The sequence below is a fragment of the Lepus europaeus genome, chromosome 21 (assembly GCF_033115175.1).
Source record: "Lepus europaeus isolate LE1 chromosome 21, mLepTim1.pri, whole genome shotgun sequence".
Taxonomy (NCBI): Eukaryota; Metazoa; Chordata; class Mammalia; order Lagomorpha; family Leporidae; genus Lepus; species Lepus europaeus.
Window position 1 is genome coordinate 58,768,795 of NC_084847.1, and position 19,314 is coordinate 58,788,108.

A 19,314-nucleotide genomic window follows, 5' to 3' on the forward strand; every position below is an offset into this window, starting at 1 on the left:
TTGCTAAATACCTTTATGATTAGATCTGGTCTAAAAGTGTTAAGATCATCCTAATAAAGGGCTATCATTTCAGGAATTCTATTCTAACCAGATACTCTAAGTTCTCTTGGCACCTTTAACAAACTTTCTAAAAATCAAAGTTCTAAATTCTCTAAACTTTTGGTATCTTCAAAAGGGCCCCTGGAGATATCAAAAGATATATCTCTCATCTTACAGAGATAATAACCAATTGGGATGTTTAAAAGTGCTGCCAAGATGTAAAACGATTCAGCACTCTACTAAAATTCCTCACAACCCACAGGAACAGGCTATGGTGGAAAAAAAAAAAACAAACCATCAATGCCTCAAAAAACAGTTATTAAAACAAAAAGGGGGAGTGGCTACCCCCCATCTACAGTTACATAAGGCCTTGTTTACTATCAATATTTTAGATTTTTCGAAAGGGTCAAGGGAGTCAAGGTTCCAAAAACATTGGGGACATTTAAGCCCTAAACCACAGATGCTCGTTAGATGGAGAGACCCTCTCACCCGACTCTGGAGAGGGCCTGACCCGCTGATTCAGTTGGGAAGAGGATTTGGCTGTGTGTTCCCCATAGGGGAGTTGACTCCAATTTGAATACCGGCCAGAAATATCAGGCCTATGCCCGATGCAAGTAACAACCCACCCAGGGAGCAGTTTGCCCCTGAGGGAGATCCCCTTGTCTTTCCTCTTCCAGAAAAGGAAGGAGATCCAGAGGAGGTGATGATGTGGACGCTACTCTTCACTGTGATCCTGAAGTGCCCGGCCCAGTGACGGGGGATTCGATGACCCAAACGTGATCATCAAAACACTTCAGGAGGACCTAAAAAAGACAAAGAGAACTCCAAGAAAGCCCCCTTTGGACGGGCCTTAATGGACTCTTCCCTACCTCCTCCCTCTTTTTGGACTGCTTCTCACCCTGCTTTTAATCCTTGCTATTGGCCCATGCATAATGAATAGCCTTATACAGTTTATACAACAGCACATAGAGGCAACAAGGGTAAGACAGGTTGAGGTTCATTACTAGAGGCTGCTAGCCACAAAGGGCTACGATCCCCTGAACTGGAGAAGTGCCCCCGGTGCTCTCCACATTGCCAATGACGGGTAAGATTCCGGATGGACCGGAACAACCTAAGACAGGCGGTGGAGAAAGCTCACCACGCTCCCATAATTACAAGTCACGCGACACCCCAAGACGGGTAAAGCACCCAGCGTCCTGCACCAACCTAAGACAGGGCTCATGGCCAAGCTGCCTGGGTTACCAATGACGGGTAAGGGCAAGGACGGCCAGGGGCAACCTAAGACAGGGACCGCGTGCTAAAACAAAAAAGGGGGAATATGTGGGGAAATTAGTTACATGATGGACCCCAGGGGAAGTAAGGTGGGCGGAATCCAAAGTTGTTTACCACTAAAACTGATTGGCTGCGCAACATCAGGGGAGGTAACAAAACTAGTAACAAGTGTATAGACATACGGCTAGTCCTATAGAAAGCCCCCTGTAAGGTGAATTTTTAAGTGATTGGCTGGTCCTTAGCCCTGCCCCAATGACTCTGCAGTTTTGTGCTATAAAAGGTTCTGTTTCTCAGGAAGTAAATGAGTTCTTGCTAGACTTGGCTCCCCGCTGCGTCTGATTGTCTCCGGGATCGGGAGGCTGGGGAACGGGCGAGCGGCACACTCACCTTTCCTCGGACCCAGTCCATCCTGTACGGGTGGACTAAGACCCAGCAACACCCCCAAAAGAACACAACACCTCAGTACTAGATTGTGAAGACGAGGAGATGGACGAAAGGCCAGAAATGGAATTCAAAACACTGATCATAAGATTACACAGAAGTCATCAGAAGCAAACCCATGAACTAATTAAATCCATACAGGACCTGAAGGAAAATTTCTCTCGTGAAATTGAGGTCTTAAAGAGAAACCAAAATGAAATCTTGGAAATGAAGAATTCAGTAGAACAAATAAAAAATGCAGGCCGGTGCCGCGGCTCAATAGGCTGATCCTCCGCCTTGCGGCGCCGGCATGCCGGGTTCTAGTCCCGGTCGGGGTGCCGGATTCTGTCCCGGTTGCCCCTCTTCCAGTCCAGCTCTCTGCTGTGGCCCGGGAAGGCAGTGGAGGATGGCCCAAGTGCTTGGGTCCTGCACCCACATGGGAGACCAGGAGAAGCACCTGGCTCCTGCCATCAGATCAGCACGGTGCGCCGGCAGCAGCGCGCCTACCGCAGCGGCCATTGGAGGGTGAACCAATGGCAAAAGGGAAGACCTTTCTCTCTGTCTCTCTCTCTCACTGTCCACTCTGCCTGTCAAAAAAAAAAAAAATGCAGAGCAGAGCCCTGACAACAGAATCTGTGAGGCAGAGGAAAGGATATCCAACTCAGACGACAAAGCAGGGGCTGGTGCTGTGCCGCAGCGGGTAAGCCTCCCCTGCAGTGCCGGCATCCCACACGGGCGCCGGTTCGAGACCCGGCTGCTCTACTTCCGATCCAGCTCTCTGCTGTGGCCTGGGAAAACAGAAGATGGCCCAAGCCCTTGGGCCCCTGCACCCACGTGGGAGACCTGGAAGAAACTCCTGGCTCCGGATCAGCACAGTGCTAATCATTGCAGCCATTTGAACCAATGGGTCCAAGACCCCTCTCTCTATGTCTGCCTGTCAATCTCTCTCTGTAACACTGTCTTTCAAATAAGAAAGAAAGAAGGGGGAGGGAGAGAGGGAGGGAGGGAGGAAGAATTACAGAAAACTTCCCTGAGCTGGAGAAATAGGGGCATCCAAATACGGAGCACACAGAACTCGTAACAGACAGGACCAGAAAAGACCTCCACCGTGACACAGTGTAGTCAAACTCCACAGTAAAACATAAAGAAAAGATTCTAACGTGTACAAGAGAAACACCAGATTACTTTCAGAGGCTCTCCAATTAGACTCACAGTGGACTTCTCATCAGAAACCCTACAGAGAAGGAGAGCATGTTGAGATATAGTCCAAAGCTTAAAAGAACTGTCAACCCAGAACACTGTACCCTGCACAGCTCTCATTTGTGAGTGAAGGTGAAATAAACACCTTCCATGACAAACAGAAACTGAAAGGCTTTGTCAGCACCCGTCCCGCCCTGCAGACGATCATAAGGATGTGCTGCACACAGAAACAGAAACATGGTCATCACTGTGGAAGAAGGTGAAGGAAGGAGATCCCCCAACAGAAGAACAAAGGAAATTCAAAGTAAAAAGTAGGAGTATTTATGAGAAAATGTCAGGGCAAATTCATTATTTATCAATAGTCACCTTAAAGGTAAATGGACTCAACTCTCCAGTTAAAAGGCACAGACTGGCTGAATGGATTAAAACACAAAACCCATCTATTTGCTGCCTACAATAAATAAAAAATAACATTTCACCAACAACAATACACACAGGCTGAAAGTGAAAGGATGGGCCGGCGCCGTGGCTTAACAGGCTAATCCTCCGCCTTGCGGCGCTGGCACACCAGGTTCTAGTCCCGGTTGGGGCGCCAGACTCTATCCCGGTTGCCCCTCTTCCAGTCCAGCTCTCTGCTGTGGCCCGGGAAGGCAGTGGAGGATGGCGCAAGTCCTTGGGCCCTGCACCCGCATGGTAGACCAGGAGAAGCACCTGGCTCCTGGCTTCAGATCAGCGAGATGTGCCTGCCGCAGCGGCCATTGGAGGGTGAACCAATGGCAAAAAGGAAGACCTTTCTCTCTGTCTCTCTCACTATCCACTTTGCCTGTCAAAAAAAAAAAAAGAAGAAGAAGAAGAAAAAAGAAAGAAAGTGAAAGGATGGAAAAAGATATTCCATGCTAACAGAAACAAAAAAATAGCTGGTGTAGCCATCCTAAGATCAGACAAGATAGATTTTTAACACAAAAACAGTTAAAAGAGACAAAGAGGGGCACTATATAATGATTAAGGGATCAATTCAACAGGAAGATATAACGATTTTCAATGTTTATGCACCTAATTACAGGGCACCGGTTTATTTAAAAGACTTGTTAAGGGACTTAAAGGGAGACTTAGACCCCAATACAATAGTACTGGGGGACTTCAATACTCCACCCTCAGAGACAGACAGATCAACAGGACAGAAGATCAACAAGGAGACAGAAGATTTAAACGACACTATAGCCCAAATGGACCTAACAGATATCTACAGAACATTTCATCCTACATCTAAAGACTTTACATTCTTCTCAGCAGTACATGGAACCTTCTCTAGGATTGACCACAAACTAGGCCATAAAGCAAGTCTCAGCAAATTCAAAAGAATCGAAATCATACCATGCAGCTTCTCAGACCACAAAGGAATGAAGTTGGAAACTAGCAACTCGGGAATCCCTAGAGCACGTGCAAACACATGGAGTTGAACAACACGATCCTGAATGAACACTGGGTCACAGAAGAAATCAGAGGAGAAATCAAAAACTTTCTGGAAGTAAATGAGGATAACAGCACAACATATCAAAACCTATGGGATGGCCAGCGCCGCGGCTCACTTGGTTAATCCTCTGCCTGTGGCGCCGGCATCCCATATGGGCGCCAGGTTCTAGTCCTGGTTGGGGCGCTGGATTCTGTCCTGGTTGCTCCTCTTCCAGGCCAGCTCTCTGCTGTGGCCCGGGAAGGCAGTGGAGGATGGCCCAAGTGCTTGGGCCCTCCACCCTCATGGGAGACCAGGAGGAAGCACCTGGCTCCTGGCTTCAAATCGGCGCAGCGCCGACTGTAGTGGCCATTTGGGTATTGAACCAACGGCAAAAGGGAAGACCTTTCTCTCTGACTCTCTCTCTCTCACTGTCTAGCTCTGCCTGTCAAAAAAAAAAAAAAACCTACAGGATATAGCAAAAACAGTGTTAAGAGGCAGGTTTATAGCAATTGATGCTTACATCAATAAACTGGAAAGGTACCAAATAAATGAGCTATCAATGCATCTCAAGGATCTAGAAAAACAGCATGGCTGGCGCCATGGCTCACTTGGTTAATCCTCTGCCTGCGGCACCGGAATCCCACATGGGCACTGGGTTCTAGTCCTTGCTGCTCCTTTTCCAGTCCAGCTCTTTGCTGTGGTCCAGGAAGGCAGTGGAGGATGGCCCAAGTGCTTGGGCCCTTGCACCCATGTGGGAGACCCGGGAGAAGCTCCTGGCTTCGGATCGGTGCAGCGCCAGCCATAGTGGCTATTTGGGGAGTGAACCAACGGAAGGAAGACATTTCTCTCTGTCTCTCTCACTGTCTATAACTCTACCTCTCAAATAAATAAAATCTTTAAAAAAAAAAACAAAAAACCTCCCAAAAAAGAAAACCCCAGGACCAGATGGCTTCACTGCTGAATCCTACCAGACATTTAAACAACAACCAACTCCAGGGCCGGCGCTGTGCGAGGCAGGTAGAGCCACCAACAACAGATGCTGGCGAGGAGGCGGGGAAAGGCACACTGATGCACTGTTGGTGGGAATGCAAACTGGTAAAGCCACTATGGAAGTCAGTCTGGCGATTCCTCAGAAACCTGAATATAACCCTACCATACAACCCAGCCATCCCACTCCTGGGAATTTACCCAAAGGAAATTAAAATGGCAAATAAAAGAGCTATCTGCACCTCAATGTTTATTGCAGCTCCGTTCACAACAGCTAAGACCTGGAATCAACCTAAATGCCCATCAACAATAGACTGGATAAAGAAATTACGGGATATGTACTCTATAGAATACTATACAGCAGTAAAAAACAATCTGGTCATTTGCAACAAAATGGAGGAATCTGGAACACATCATGCTGAGTGAAATAAGCCAGTCCCAGAGGGACAAATATCATATGTTCTCCCTGGTCTGTGACAACGAACTGAGCACCTAAAAGGAAACCTGTAGAAGTGAAACTGACACTGTGAGAAGCAATGACTTGGTCAGCCCTGTCCTATCAAGGAACAGTTACTGTTTTATTCTTTTCAGTATTTTCTTTTTCTACTTAATACCCTTGGTTGAACTCTTTACTTAACACAGAATTATCCTTAGATGTTTAAATCCAATTGAAAATTGATCCTTGGGGCCAGCGCTGTGGCGCAGTGGGTTAACACACTGGCCTGAAGCACCGGCATCCCATATGGACACCGGTTCAAGTCCCGGCTGCTCCTCTTCCGATCCAGCTCTCTGCTATGGCCTGGGAAAGCAGTAGAAGATGGCTCAAGAGCTGGGGCCCTGAACCCACATGGGAGACCCAGAAGAAGCTCCTGGCTCCTGGCTTTGGAGCAGCACAGCTCTGGCTGTTGCGGCCAACTGGGGAGTGAAATATCGGATGGAAGATCTCTCTCTCTCTCTCTCTCTCTGCCTCTCCTCTCTGTGTAACTTTGACTTTCAAAATAAATAAATAAATCTTAAAAAAAATAAGAGAATAAGAGAGGGAGGAGATGTACAGTTTGGCCTCTCTCTTCATGTAACTCTGACTTTACTTAACATAGAATTAATCATAGGTGTATAAATTCAGTTAAAAATAGATCCCTGGGGCTGGTGCTGTGACACAGTGGCTAAAGCCGCCACCTGCAGTGCCGGCTTCCTATATGGGCGTCAGTTCAAGTCCCAGTTGATTCACTTCCAATCACTTTCCAATCCAGCTCTCTGCTATCGCCTGGAAAAGCAGTAGAAGATGGCCCAAGTGCTTGGGCCCCTGCACCTGCGTGGGAGACCCGGAAGAAGCTCCTGGTTCCTGGCTTCAGATTGGCGCAGCTCTGGCTGTTTTTGCAGCCAACTGGGGAGTGAACCATTGGATGGACTCACTCTCTCTCTCTCTCTCTCTCTCTCTCTCTCTCTCTCTCTCTCTGCCTCTCCTTCTCTGTGTAACTCTGACTTCCAAGTAAATATAAATCTTTTTTTTTTAAAAAAAAGAGATCCCATTAAAATATAAGAGTGAGAATAAGAGAGGTAGGAGATGTACAGTTCGGCACACGCTCACTCGGACTTACCCCTAAGGGTAAAGCTAAAAACTTGCCTTGGGACTCCAAATCCTATGAAGCTGGGTGGTACTAATGTCATCTTAAAGTGATTATATTAAGTGCATAACTGATCATACAGATAGGAGTAAGTGTCAAAGGGACCACATAAATAAGACCAAATGTCTGCTAATAATAATAGAGAGAATTAAACAGGAGAGAATGATCCAACATGGGAAGCAGGCCACACAGCACACTCATAAAATGACAAACACCCTAAACAGCACTCTGGCCTCAGAATCAGCCCTTAAGGCATTTGGATCTGGCTAAAAAGCCCATGAGAGCATTTTCAGGTTTGGAAAGCCAAGACACTGTGGCAAAAATGGCCTACATGAAAGATCTCTGTGAGATCCCAGCGGAAAGAAGGGGCCATCAAAGAAGGAGGTGCCTTTCTCTGAAGGGAGGAGAGAACTTCCACTTTGCTTATGGCCCTGTCTAAATAATGATGGAGTTTGTGGACTCAAAAGGCTTCCATAGCCTTGGCAGCTCATGACAAGAGCCTCGGGTGATTACTGATGTCATAAATAAGAGAGTCAATTGTTAAATCAACAACAGGAGTCACTGTGCACTTACTCCCCATGTAGGACCTCTGTCCTTAATGTGTTGTACTATGCGAATTAACGGTAAAGCTTGTTCTCAAACAGTACTTTATATTTTTTTTGTGTGGGGGGGTGCAAATTGTTGAAATCTTTACTGAGTATAGAGTTGGTCTTCCATATATAAAATTAATTAAAAATGAATCTTTAGGGGCCAGCAGTGTGGCGCAGTGGGTTAAAGCCCTGGCCTGAAGCACCGACATCCCATATGGGCACCAGTTCAAATCACAGCTGCTTCTCTTCCCATCCTGCTCTCTGCTGTGGCCTGGGAAAGCAGTGGAGGATGGCCCAAGTGCTTGGGCCCCTGCACCCTTGTGAGAGACCTGGAAGAAGCTCCTGGCTCCTGGCTTCGGCCGTTGTGGCCATCTGGGGAGTGAACCATCGGATGGATGGAAGACCTCTCTAAGTCTCTACCTCTCTCTGTAACTCTTTCAAATGAATAAAATAGATCTTTAAAAAAAATGATTTTTTTTTTTTTTTTGGACAGGCAGAGTTAGAGAGAGAGAGAGAGAGAGAAAGGTCTTCCTTCCGTTGGTTCAATCCTCAAATGGTTGCTACAGCTGGCGCGTTGCGCCAATCAGAAGCCAGGAGCCAGGTGCTTCTCCTGGTCTCCCATGCGGGTGCAGGGCCCAAGCACTTGGGCCATCCTCCACTGCACTCCCGGGCCACAGCAGAGAGCTGGACTGGAAGAGGAGCAACTGGGACAGAATCCGGCGCCCCAACCAGGACCAGAACCCCGTGTGCGGGCGCTGCAGGCGGAGCATTAGCCTAGTGAGCCGCGGCGCCGCCAAAACCGAATCTTTAAAAAAAGGAAAATGGATCTTAGCGGAGAATGGGACTGGGAATGGGAGGGGGGTGGGGGTGGGAGGCAGTACCGTGGGAAGAATCACTATATCCCTAAAGTTGTCGTAAAGTTTGTATTCCTCAAATAAAAGGTTTCTTGGGGGGCTGGGACTAAATTTTATTTTATTTTTTTAAAAGAACCAGCTCAGGCCAGAGGGCTACAGGGCGGGAGAGCACGGTCCCGCACGGTTGGGGGCGGGGGGGTCTGACGGCCCCCGCCCCTCCTCGCAGCCTCCCGGGTCACAAGCTAAACCTCTGTCCCCGCCCTCAGCCACTGCCAGAGTCCTTTAGCCACGGCGCCCCGTTCGTGCCCAAGGCCACCCCTCCGCCGGGGCAGGCGCTGGCGCGGGCGCCTCCTGGCCACCTGCCACCCAGGTGAGCACCGGGGTCCTCCGGTGCCTGCACCACTGACGCCCGCGGGACACCGGGAAAGCTGGGTCCTCCCTCGGCTCCGCCCGGGGCGGGAGGGTCCGAGCTCCCAGCCCGGCGGCCCCAGGCCCCTGCCGTCCCGGTCTCAGCCTCCCGACGCCGGCCCCCGGCCCGAGAGCCCGACCCGGCTCGCTCCGACTGCGAACGCGCCTCCCCAGCCGGCCCAGCCCGGCGGCTCCGCAGGCGAGGAAGTCGAGGCTCGGCCCCGAGGCGCGCGGGCCTCCGCGCAGACCCCGGCTGCCTGCCGCGCCGGGGCGGGAGAGGACCCGCCCCGCTCCAGGGAGCTCCCCAAGCCCCGGCCCCGGTGCGCACGGGCTGGGGGTCGGGGAGGTGCGGTTTTCCGCGCGCCGTGGACGCCCCCCGGCACGCGCCGCACCCTCCCCGCCAGAAAACGCCCCTCGGGACTCTCCCACCGCCCACGCGCGCGGGACCCGGCCGGGAGCGGCGCTGCCCCGCGCGCCCCCCGCGTGCCTGCGTCCCGGTCCGCCCCGCGCGCGCCCTACCTCGCTGCCCGCACTCCAGAGCCGGCAGGGACCGCCTGGGGCACTCGGCGAGGCCACGATGGTCAGCACGGGGCAGGGGCGACAGCGCTGGGGGACAGCGTCCGGCCGCGAGCCCGGAGCCCTACCCCGCGCTCCCTCGCCGCCGCGCGCAGAGCTCGCTCCGGAGGCGCCTGCGGCTCCCGAAACGCGAGGGTGGGCGGGGGCTGGGATCTTAACGCGGAGCAGGTGGGAGAAGTGAGCCGGAGCCGCCCAGGTGAGTTCCCAGGCGGGAGCGGGGACTCCAGGCAGGGAGGGCGGGGCTGCGCTCCCAACAGGGGGCCCGCAACCTAGCTGCCTCCCTGCCCGGCTCCCCGGGTCACCCCCTGTCCCCTGTCACAGCGCAGCCACCCCAGGTCCGGGCTGAGGATGCTGTCGGTGGCTCTCTGCCCCCAGCTCTGCCCAGCCATGGATAAAAAGCCGAGGTGTGGGCAGGGCCGGGCAGCCCAGATGCCGGCGCTGGACAGAGCAGCCCCCGTGCTGTGCTCAGAGCCCAGGGCCCAGGCCACACCTGGCCCCGCAGCCTCAGCCCAGCGCCTGTCCTGGGCAGTGAGCCAGGTAGACGCTGGGGGCCAGGGCTGGGGCAGAGGCTCCTGCGGCCCCCACGCCCCTCAGCACTTCCTCACACTGTCCTGCCCTGCACCGACCCTCCCACATCCCTGCACAGCGCGAGTGGGGCCCCTGGAGCAGCCCCCACAGGGCGGAGCCAGAGGCCGGTTGGGGTGAGCCCAGCTCGGAGAGCCAAAAGGAACACAGGGCCCCGGGCACCAGCCCCATTGCGGAGGCTCACAGAACATGGGCGTGGGCCTGCCCCTCTGCCCAGCAGTGACCCTGCTGGCGCGCAGGGGCCAGGCCCCGGAGAGCACACAGTGGTATGGAGTCCCCTGGGCGATGTTATTTGGGGGAGGCCAGTTAGCCCCGCTGCGCCAGGTGGTGCCCGCCCCGTGCCCTGGTCACTTCAGTGTCAGACCTGAGGGGGACCCGCCCACTTACTCTGCCCCTCTGGCTGGGCTGGGGTCCACCTGCCAGGGGACACTGCCCCCGTGTGCCTGCCCCTCTCCTCTGGCCTGGGGTTCAACTCCTGACGGGGGTGGGGGGGAGACGTCCCACTCTGCTGCCCACCCCCAGCACACACACCAGGGCCCCATCTGGGGGCAGCCCCAGACCCCAGCCTCCAGTCCACGCCCAGAGCCAGACTAGGGCGCCCTGTGCCCTGGCTGGCTGGCTGTGGAGAGCCGAGCCCTTCCCAGGAGCGGCCCTCTCTCTCTGTGACCGGGTGGCCCCAGCCCCGGCCCCAGCTGAGGGAGCCGTCCCAGGAAGTGAGGCTGCAGCAAGAGAGGTGGGTGGCAGGAAACCGGGCAATTCTGTTAGGACGAGCAGCCTCATCATCCCACCAGGAGGGAGGCCGCCCTCCCCCACTCCCCGCCCCCTGTCCGTCTGTCCGCCTGGGGCTTCTTCCTCCGCACCTGCCGCTCCGCCCCGCTTGCCCTGGGTTGTGCCGGTGGGGGACGTTCTGGGCTTCCCCGGGCTCTGGCTGTCACTTACAGAGTCTGTGATAGAAAAACCTTGGCTCGGGTCTGCCTCTCGCCTTGGGGGTGAATCCCCACACGCAGATTCCGGCTCACGGCAGCTCGGGAGGGGAGGTTCCAGTTTGCTTCTGCCGAGGATGGAGAACTCGGAACCCAAGAAAGATGGGCGAAGGCCCTGAGCCGTGGGAGGTGGTGGAATCGGGATGAGTACAGGCAGGGCGGGTGACCCGTCCTCACCTGGCTGCCCATGGGTGTGGGGACCTGGACACGGAAGGGCAGCAGGGACACCAGCCAGGTCCCCCGGGGCACACGCAGCCGGACTCCACCCCCGCTGGACGGCAGACCTCCCTGGAAGGCACCGGGTCAGGACCTGGTCTAGAAACGGGCATGGTGTGGGGACCCCACCCCCGCCAACAGGGCCGCAGGCTCCCGGGCAGGTGCCGCGCCCTCCTCCCACCTGGCTGAGGGTGGGGGTGTTTGGTCACGGGGCCCGTTCTCCGTCTGTGTGTGTCTCTGAACTCCATTTCCTACGCAAGTCTGAGGGTGCGCTGGTATCTGGAGCAGGCCTTGGCAGAGACGCGGGGAGCAGCGTGAGATGAAGGGTGGGCCGGGCGGAGGCGCAGGGGTGAGGCCGGGCGGGCGGAGAAGGACCCTCCCCGAGAGCCCTTTTTGGGAGCAGGCCCTGCCCACACCTCGATTTCAGCGTTGTGTGAGGCCGTGTTGTTTGAAGCCACTGGCTAAGGCAGGCACGGGGAAGTCGGACACGTCCCAGGAGAGAAGTGTGGAAGCCACAGGTGTGCTTAGCACACGGGACCCTCAGAACACGGGCCAGGCGGGGCCGGCCGGGGCGAGGCGCGGAGATGGGGTCTGCCCGAGGGGGCCCTGGAGTCAGAACTGGGGGGCCTCTGCCGTGAGGGGTGCAGGGTGCTGAGCACCAGGGACTCAAGGGGTCCGGGACGGCCTGGCTGCTGGGCTGAGGCCATGGAGCAGCAGTGGGGGCAGGGCCAAGGTCCCCCCACCCACCCCCGGCCCAGCAGCTGCCCCTGGAAGGCAGAGGGATGCCCGGCGGGAGCCATTTTCCAAGGGACCACCTGCTGCGGCCCACCTGTTACCGGCCTGTGCTGGGTGTCGGGGCGCCCACCCGGGGAGCTACAGCCCCCTCCTGACCCTGGAGACAGCGGCTCCTGGGCACGAGGAGCAGCGGCTGTGGTGCGGGGTGGGGGGGTGGGCAGCTGCCTGGCCGGCGCCCAGCCACCCGCGCCTGCCTGTGAGGCCGCCTTTGAGCCGCCGGATTTAGTATTCAGTCGGGGTCCCCGGCACTGAAAGCCTTTGTTCCCCCGGGGAACGGCCGGGGTGGCTGGGGCTGGGGGCCCCTCCTGGCTGCACCCCAGGGTGAGGCTGAGGGAGCAGGGCGGGGCCCAGGCATCCCGCAGGGGCCGTCTGTCTCTGCTGTGCTCTCATTCATTCACTCTCTCTCCCAGGGTTCTCTCTGTCCCAGCCCCTGCCCCTCCCCCGAAGCTTCTGGGTCAGCAGCCCAGGGACAGCCCCGAACAGAACGAGAACAACGGGGCGTGGCCCGCAGGCCCTTGGCTGGGCCAGACCCACCCTGGCACACCGAGCACTGTCCTGCCCAGCCGTGACCGCGGGTGCCCCCGGACGGACAGCAGCCCCCCAGGCCCGTCCCCCAACACTGAGAGGCAGCACACTAGCCGCACTGCTCAGCTCGGGCCAACCTGCTCACCCCGGATGCACGCGGGTCTGGAGGCCATCGTGTGGGGACTCGGCTTGAGGCCACTGCCCCGGATTGTGCACTGCACCTGACCCTGGGCTCAGCCAGCAGGGGAGGCCCAGAGGGGACGGCCCTGGCCACATGGGGCCCTGCCGTAAGGGACCCCGAACCGACCGTCCAGCCAGTGTGCAGGCAGTGGGCAGCGGGGGTGGGGGACCCAGAGGACCCGGGTCTGGTGAAGTGATGGCCATGCCCTGAGCTGTCCCCAGGGCTGGGCGGGGCTCACGCCCCAGGCAGGACCACCTGCCCCGCAGCCAGCAGCCCCTGCCCACAGGCAGCTGAGAGCAGCCAGGCTCCAGGAGGGGCCTGGGAAATCCTGCAGAGGCTGGGGTCTTCCAGAAGAGCCAGTCGAGGGGGCTGCACACCCTGCCTGGCCTGGAAGGGCCGAGGGAGCTCCAGGGCCTGCAGACCCCGGCAGTCCCGGGGGAGCAGAGCCTGGGGAGCGGCTGCCTGCAGGGACCCACATCGCCGCCCTCCTACTCCTCACCACGTGCCACTGCTGCCTCCGATGTGTGGCAGCCCCCAGCCCCAGGCCAGCCTGGTACAGTTCCAGCCCCACCTGCCTCTCAAAGACCCCTGCCCCTTGCTGTTGGGAGAAAGCCCGAACTTCTCCCCAGAGACCAGGAGGCCGGGCCACCTCGCCCACCACCCCTCACGGCTGCGGGCTCTGTCCACCCCAGTCCCACACCTGCCTCCTGCCTCCTGCCTCCCGGGGCCTCCCGTCATGCAGGAGCATCAACACCTGGGGTTACCTGGTCAGGAGTCTCTCCGGCCTGCACGCTGGGGGCAGCGGCCACTTCCTGTCAGGTCGGCTCCTGTCTGCACACGCCCAGCACCCCCCCAACGCGCCGGTACCCACCCGCACACGCCGAGCCCTCACTCCCCACACACGTGCCACATACAACCAGGCGTGCTCCTGCCACGTCACTCCGACGGGCGCAAGAGCCGGCTCGCCCGAGCTGCCGCCGCCTGCCTCTGCCCGCCAGCGTTGCCAGGCGGTTTCCATGGTGACACATCTTGGCTCTGACAGGGGCTGGGAGGAGGGCTCCCAGGGAGGGAGAGACGGGAGGTCCCTGTGTCTACAGCTCCCAGCACGGGCTGGGCTCCCACAAGGGAGACCCTCCCCTCTGCACGGCCCGGTACAGGTGCTGCCTTAGGTCATCCGGTCAGTCAACAAACCTGCTGGGAGAGCCACTCCATTGACAGACAGCCGAGGCTGCAACGCCGCCTAGGACGTGGGCTCCCAGGGGCCCTGGTCAGGTTCTGAAGCCGAGCTCTCGTCCCCACCGCCCCACAGCGGCCCCAGCCCAGGCAGGTTAGTCACTGGCCCCCTGCCCACCTCCCCAGAGGCTGCCACCCCCATAAGCCTGCTGGGCTCCCCGGCCTGCGGCACAGGGATTGCCGGGGCGGGGGTCAGCAATTCTGCACCACTCGCTGACCATAATGGAGCCCTGCCAGTTCTGAGCCGAGGCCTCTGCTGCTCCGCCCACCTTCTGCTCTAGCCAAGAACAAGCCAGAGGGTGTGACAGCAGCCGGAGCGCGGGTGTCCCGAGGCCGTCCTCGACCGGCTGTCCCCAGCCACCCCAGCACCAGCTCCTCTGGGCACCTGCCTGGGGCTAGCTGGCACCTAGCACTGCTGACCGACACACCCCTTCCAGGGCCCTGGCCGGCACGGGCTGAGTGCTCGGAGAGGCCGGAGCCTGAGCTGGGGCTTGCCTGACCACAAGTGGCCGGGGGAGAGGGGCGGAGCAACGTCCCATTCTGCGTTCACGGCAGGAGTTGCGAAAGCAGACACTCAAGTCCCCACGGCCTTTCTTTTCCAGTTCCTCCACCTGTGAAATGGGCCCGTGGGCCTGTCCTGCCACCCAGGGACTGAGCCGCACAGCCTCAGCACCGAGGAGTGGGTGACCACAGCCGGCGCGACAGGACACAGGAGCAGGTGTGCACACAGCCACATCGGCCTGGCTGCACTGCCTCTCCCACCGCCACCACGGGCCCGGCTGCAAACAGGGCTTCCTGGGCTGGGGCAGCAGGTGTCCAACCAGCCTTCTTCCACAGAGGGGGAAATCTGCCTGGCAACGGTGCTGCTGCTCCCTGATTGGCCACACCAGCCAACGTCTGTTCTGACTGGCTAGCACCCTTCAGTCCAGAGAGCACTTGCCAATATAAGGCCAAGTGGGCTTCTGTTCCGAGGCCTGGTGGGGGTCACGGGGACAGAAGTCAGGGCCAAAGTGGGGAGCATTAGAGGAGACCCTCCCCAGCTTAGCTGAGACCCCACAGGGCTGTCCTCAGAGATGACCCAAACCACGGGGAGTGCGGCACAGGCTGAGCCGGTGCTGAGACAGAGAGGGGCACAGGTCCAAGACCTGTGGAAGGGGCCTCCACCCAGTAGTGCCCACCTAGCTCCCCGGTTCCACTCACAAGGGTGACGCCCAGAATTCCTCCAGGGCAGGCCCTGTGGCACAGTGCCGGCATCCCATATAGGCACCGGATCATGTTCCAGCTGCTGCACTTCCAATCCGGCTCCCTGCTAATGGCCTGGGAAAAGCAGCGGAGTGGGGCCCAGGTGCTTGGCCCCTGCACCCACGTGGGAGACCTGGAGGAAGCTCCTGGGGCCTGGCTTTGGATCATTGGCTCAGCTCTGGCCCTTGTGGCCGTTTGGGAGTGAACCAGCAGATGGAAGACCTCTCTCTCTCTGTTTCTCCGTCTATCTGTAACTCTTGCTTCTCAAACAAAATCTTTAAAAAAAAAAAAAATCCCTTCAAAGCCAGTGAGCTGCTCAGACACCAAGAATGCCAGGAAAGAGCACACGAGGGAACCTGCACAGATCCTGCAGGTGTCACGGGCTGTGACGGACGAGGGCCACCGGCCCCGTGACTCCTCCCTGGGCACTCAGCCCAACGGTGCTGCACAGCTGACACCCGCACAGGGCCTGCGGGTAATTCACCCACACAGCCTCTCCAACGTGGTCCTCCATGCCTGCGTCACACGCTGGGACTCCAGGGAAATCCTAGGAGCCACAGGCACATGACAAAGGGGCCCTGGTGCCACGCTGCCACCTGCCCTGAGTCCCACACAAACCCGGGTGCGAGGCAGCCAGACAGAGTGTGGCGGGCGGGGAGCAGGCGAGCACGGCTCAGCAGCACGGTTCCTATGTTTAAAGTCCGGCCGGCCGGGCCTGGGTCAGCACGGAGCAGGCGGCCCAGTGACGCTGACGAGAGCTCTGCCAGATGCGGCAGACGGGCCAGAGGTGGGAACACGGAGGGAGCCGGCAGATCTCAGGTGCGTGCCGCCGTTCGAGGAGGAAACGAGGGGCCGAAGATGGGGCGGGGTTGAAGTGGCTGAGAATTCCCCAGAAACCGTCATCACTAATGCAGACTTGAGACTCCAGTGAATTCCGAGTGAAGCAAACAAGAACTCTCACCCGTGCGTGGCCGTAAAGCTGCAGATGGTTAAAAATATTGAGAAAAACTTACAAGCAGCCAGGGGTAGAGAGCGGTCACCTTGCAAGAGCACAGGCTAGACTGACGGCTGACAGCCCGCCGCAGTGATGGGCATTGCCGACGATGGAACGTGGGGGTGCGGCACGGCCATGTGCTGAAGCCAGACGCTGCCGGTAGAATGTGTACTTGACACAATGCTCGCCAAGATGGGCCGTAAACAAGGCCCGGCACACTGGCAGACCCTCGGCCGGCCTCACTGCAGACCGGCTCCTGAGACCCAGGGCCAGGGCCGCCCCAGAGCTCACATCTGTGAGGTGCTGGGGCTGAGGGAGAGAGGCCCTGCTGGGGGCGGGGCAAGGACCTGGCCTGGCAGTGCCGGGCCCTGGGCAGGCAGGGGGCAGTGCCTGGGTTCCCGGCAGCCGGAAGGGGAGAGGAAGTGCATGTAGCCCAGCTCTGGGCTACCGGGGCTGGAAGATGTCACACAGGTAGCGTCCCTGAGGTGTGGCCGTGCAGGCCCAGGGCTCGGAGAGGAGGCCGCACAGTGCCGCTGTGACGTGGCGTCTGTGCTGGGGCAGTGGGTTCCACCACGCAAGGTAGCAGGAGCGAGGCAAGCACAAGGCTGAGCAGCACAGCCTTGGGGGACAGCCGTGCGGGGAAGGACGTCAGCCCCTCGTGTGCGCTCGGCGTGATGGACGCAGCTTCCAGCCATGTCGGTCCTTCCCCCCCGGAGGGTGCCGAGGCCCGTGCCCACCTCACAGACCAGGAAACCAGGGCTTGGCTGGGCGGGCCGGGCCGGCACATCACTGCTCCTGGGGGAACAGGGCAGGGACCACCGCGCCTGACCACCGACGCAAATCCTGCTGGAACTGCCGCCAGCCCAGGACCTCCCCGTGCCGCTGCCTACCTCCCTGAGCCCTCCCAGCTCCCTGTGGGCCACTTCCGGCTCCTCCTATCTCCCAGGAAGGCGGCTGCCCCGCTCTCTGCTGTCCCGGCTCCCCAGACTCAGATGCCGCTCTCAGAAGCAGGGCGGGGCCGTGGGCTGCACCTGACACCAGGGAGGTGACACTGGTTTCCTGCCTGCGCACACCTGTCACCCAGACCACCAGGTGTGTCCCCTTGCTGCATCCCAGGCGTGAGCGTTTTCCCATGCTCATAAGGACACAGGTCCCCGAGACCTCGCCCTGGCTCCGTCACCACGGGCTCGTGCCTAACGGGGAGGCCAGGACTGGGGTTGAAGCGAATGGTCCAGGCCACATCAGCTCTGCCCTGAGTGCCGAAGGCCCCACCCCTTCCCTCCGGGCGCCCCGGCCATGCCCCTCGTCCTGGCCTCCCACACCCTGTCCTTATGCCTCGATGGTGCTTCTCGGAGCTGGGGACTTCCCATCCTTCAGGCTTTGGCCTAAACAGCCCTGGCTCCGACCCCGTCACACCCTCTCTGGGACCTCCCACCACACGTAGAAACAGGCGTGTGCCCATCTCCCGCACATGGCACCATGGGAGCCCAGCACCAGCCCCTGGCTCCCAGCTGTCTGCCCAGAGCCTGGCTGGGGCGGTCACTCGGCCCTGCAGCCCTGTTTGCAGAGTAGATGACCGAGGCCTGGGGCCACCGAGGGAGGGGTGCTCCCTGTGCTGGGACAGCCGCTGCCGGCGTGGCCTCCTCTGGCGCCTGCCCCGGTCACAGCAGTGAAAAGGCTCCGGCTGGGACCTTGAGCTCAGCGGCGCCACAGGCCGAGCCTGAGCCCCACGTGCACTTTGGTGGGCCTGCCTGCAGACACAGGCCCGTCTCGCAGGCCGTGGGAGCTGGGGGTCACTGGGGAGGCTGCTCCAGGCACGGGCCTCGGGGCTGGCGGGGGTCTCCACTAGCAGAGGCTGCCCTGCTTTCCCGGGCGGGTGCCCTGGGGGCTCTGCCAGGACCCCATAGTGTGAGCAGAGCCTCCCAAGTGGGCCCAGCACCTGCTCCTTGGCGGACGGCTCTGGGCGGCCATGTTAGGTTGTGGGATGCTCACTCTGGGGGGAAGCGGCAGACGTGGACTCACAGAGGGGAGGGGACCGTCCCCGGTCACATGGCCGGGCTCACACCTGTTTCCCCATGGGGCTGCAGCCTGAGTCTCACCACCAGGGGGCACCTGCCCACTCCGCTGATGGAGGTGAGCCTAGAGGTCAGACCGGAAGCCAGGACTCAGTCGGCTTCATCTGCGGCTCCCTGGGCACCTGTCACCCACCTGTCCACTCACACAGCCCAGCCTGTGGTCCTGGACTCTACAGAGGCCCACCGCTGCCCACCGAGCACGAGAGCTGCAGCCCAAGAGGGGCACCTCCCTGGCGGCGTCCCTGAGCCCTTCGGGCCTGAGGTCTCCGAACACCGCACGGCCTCGGTCAAGTGCCACACCCATCACCCAACGCGGCACGCCCCCGGGACGGGTCCACCTGCACGGTCTGTCCTCACCCGACGCCCTCCCAGTCCGCCACCCCAGCCATAGTACCCTCTGCTTCCGCCAGGAAGGTCCACGGGGGAGACGGCTCAGCACGGTGCTGCCAGGCTCACCCACGCTTTCAGACGGCAGGACCACCTTCTTCAAGGCCAGACACCCACACATACACACACACACTGCACAAGACACACCACATACTGCAGAGACATACTGCACACACACACCCACACATGCTGCACACGCATACTGCACAGACACCCACACTACACACACACATACTGCAGACACCCACACTACACACACACACACACGGTGCAGACACCCACACTACACACACACACACACTGCATAGACACCCACACTACACACATACACACACACTGCATAGACTGAGACATACTGCACACACACACACAGTGCAGACACCCACACTACACACACACACACTGCATAGACTGAGACATATTGCGCGCACACACACACACACACCCCTCGACACAGCCCCCACCTCCCGTCTCCCCGGCTGCTGCGGGAACACAGGTGTGCAGGGGCCCTTCGGCGTCCTGACCTGGTGCCCTCGGGCGAGCACCACCTCGTGACCCCCAGGCCATGTCTTATAACTTTTGAGGAAGCTCCGCACGCCACGCGTGTGCCATCAGCGTTGGGCAGGGCTCCTGTTCTCAGCCCCTCACCACTGGTTACCTGCCCGAGACCAGCC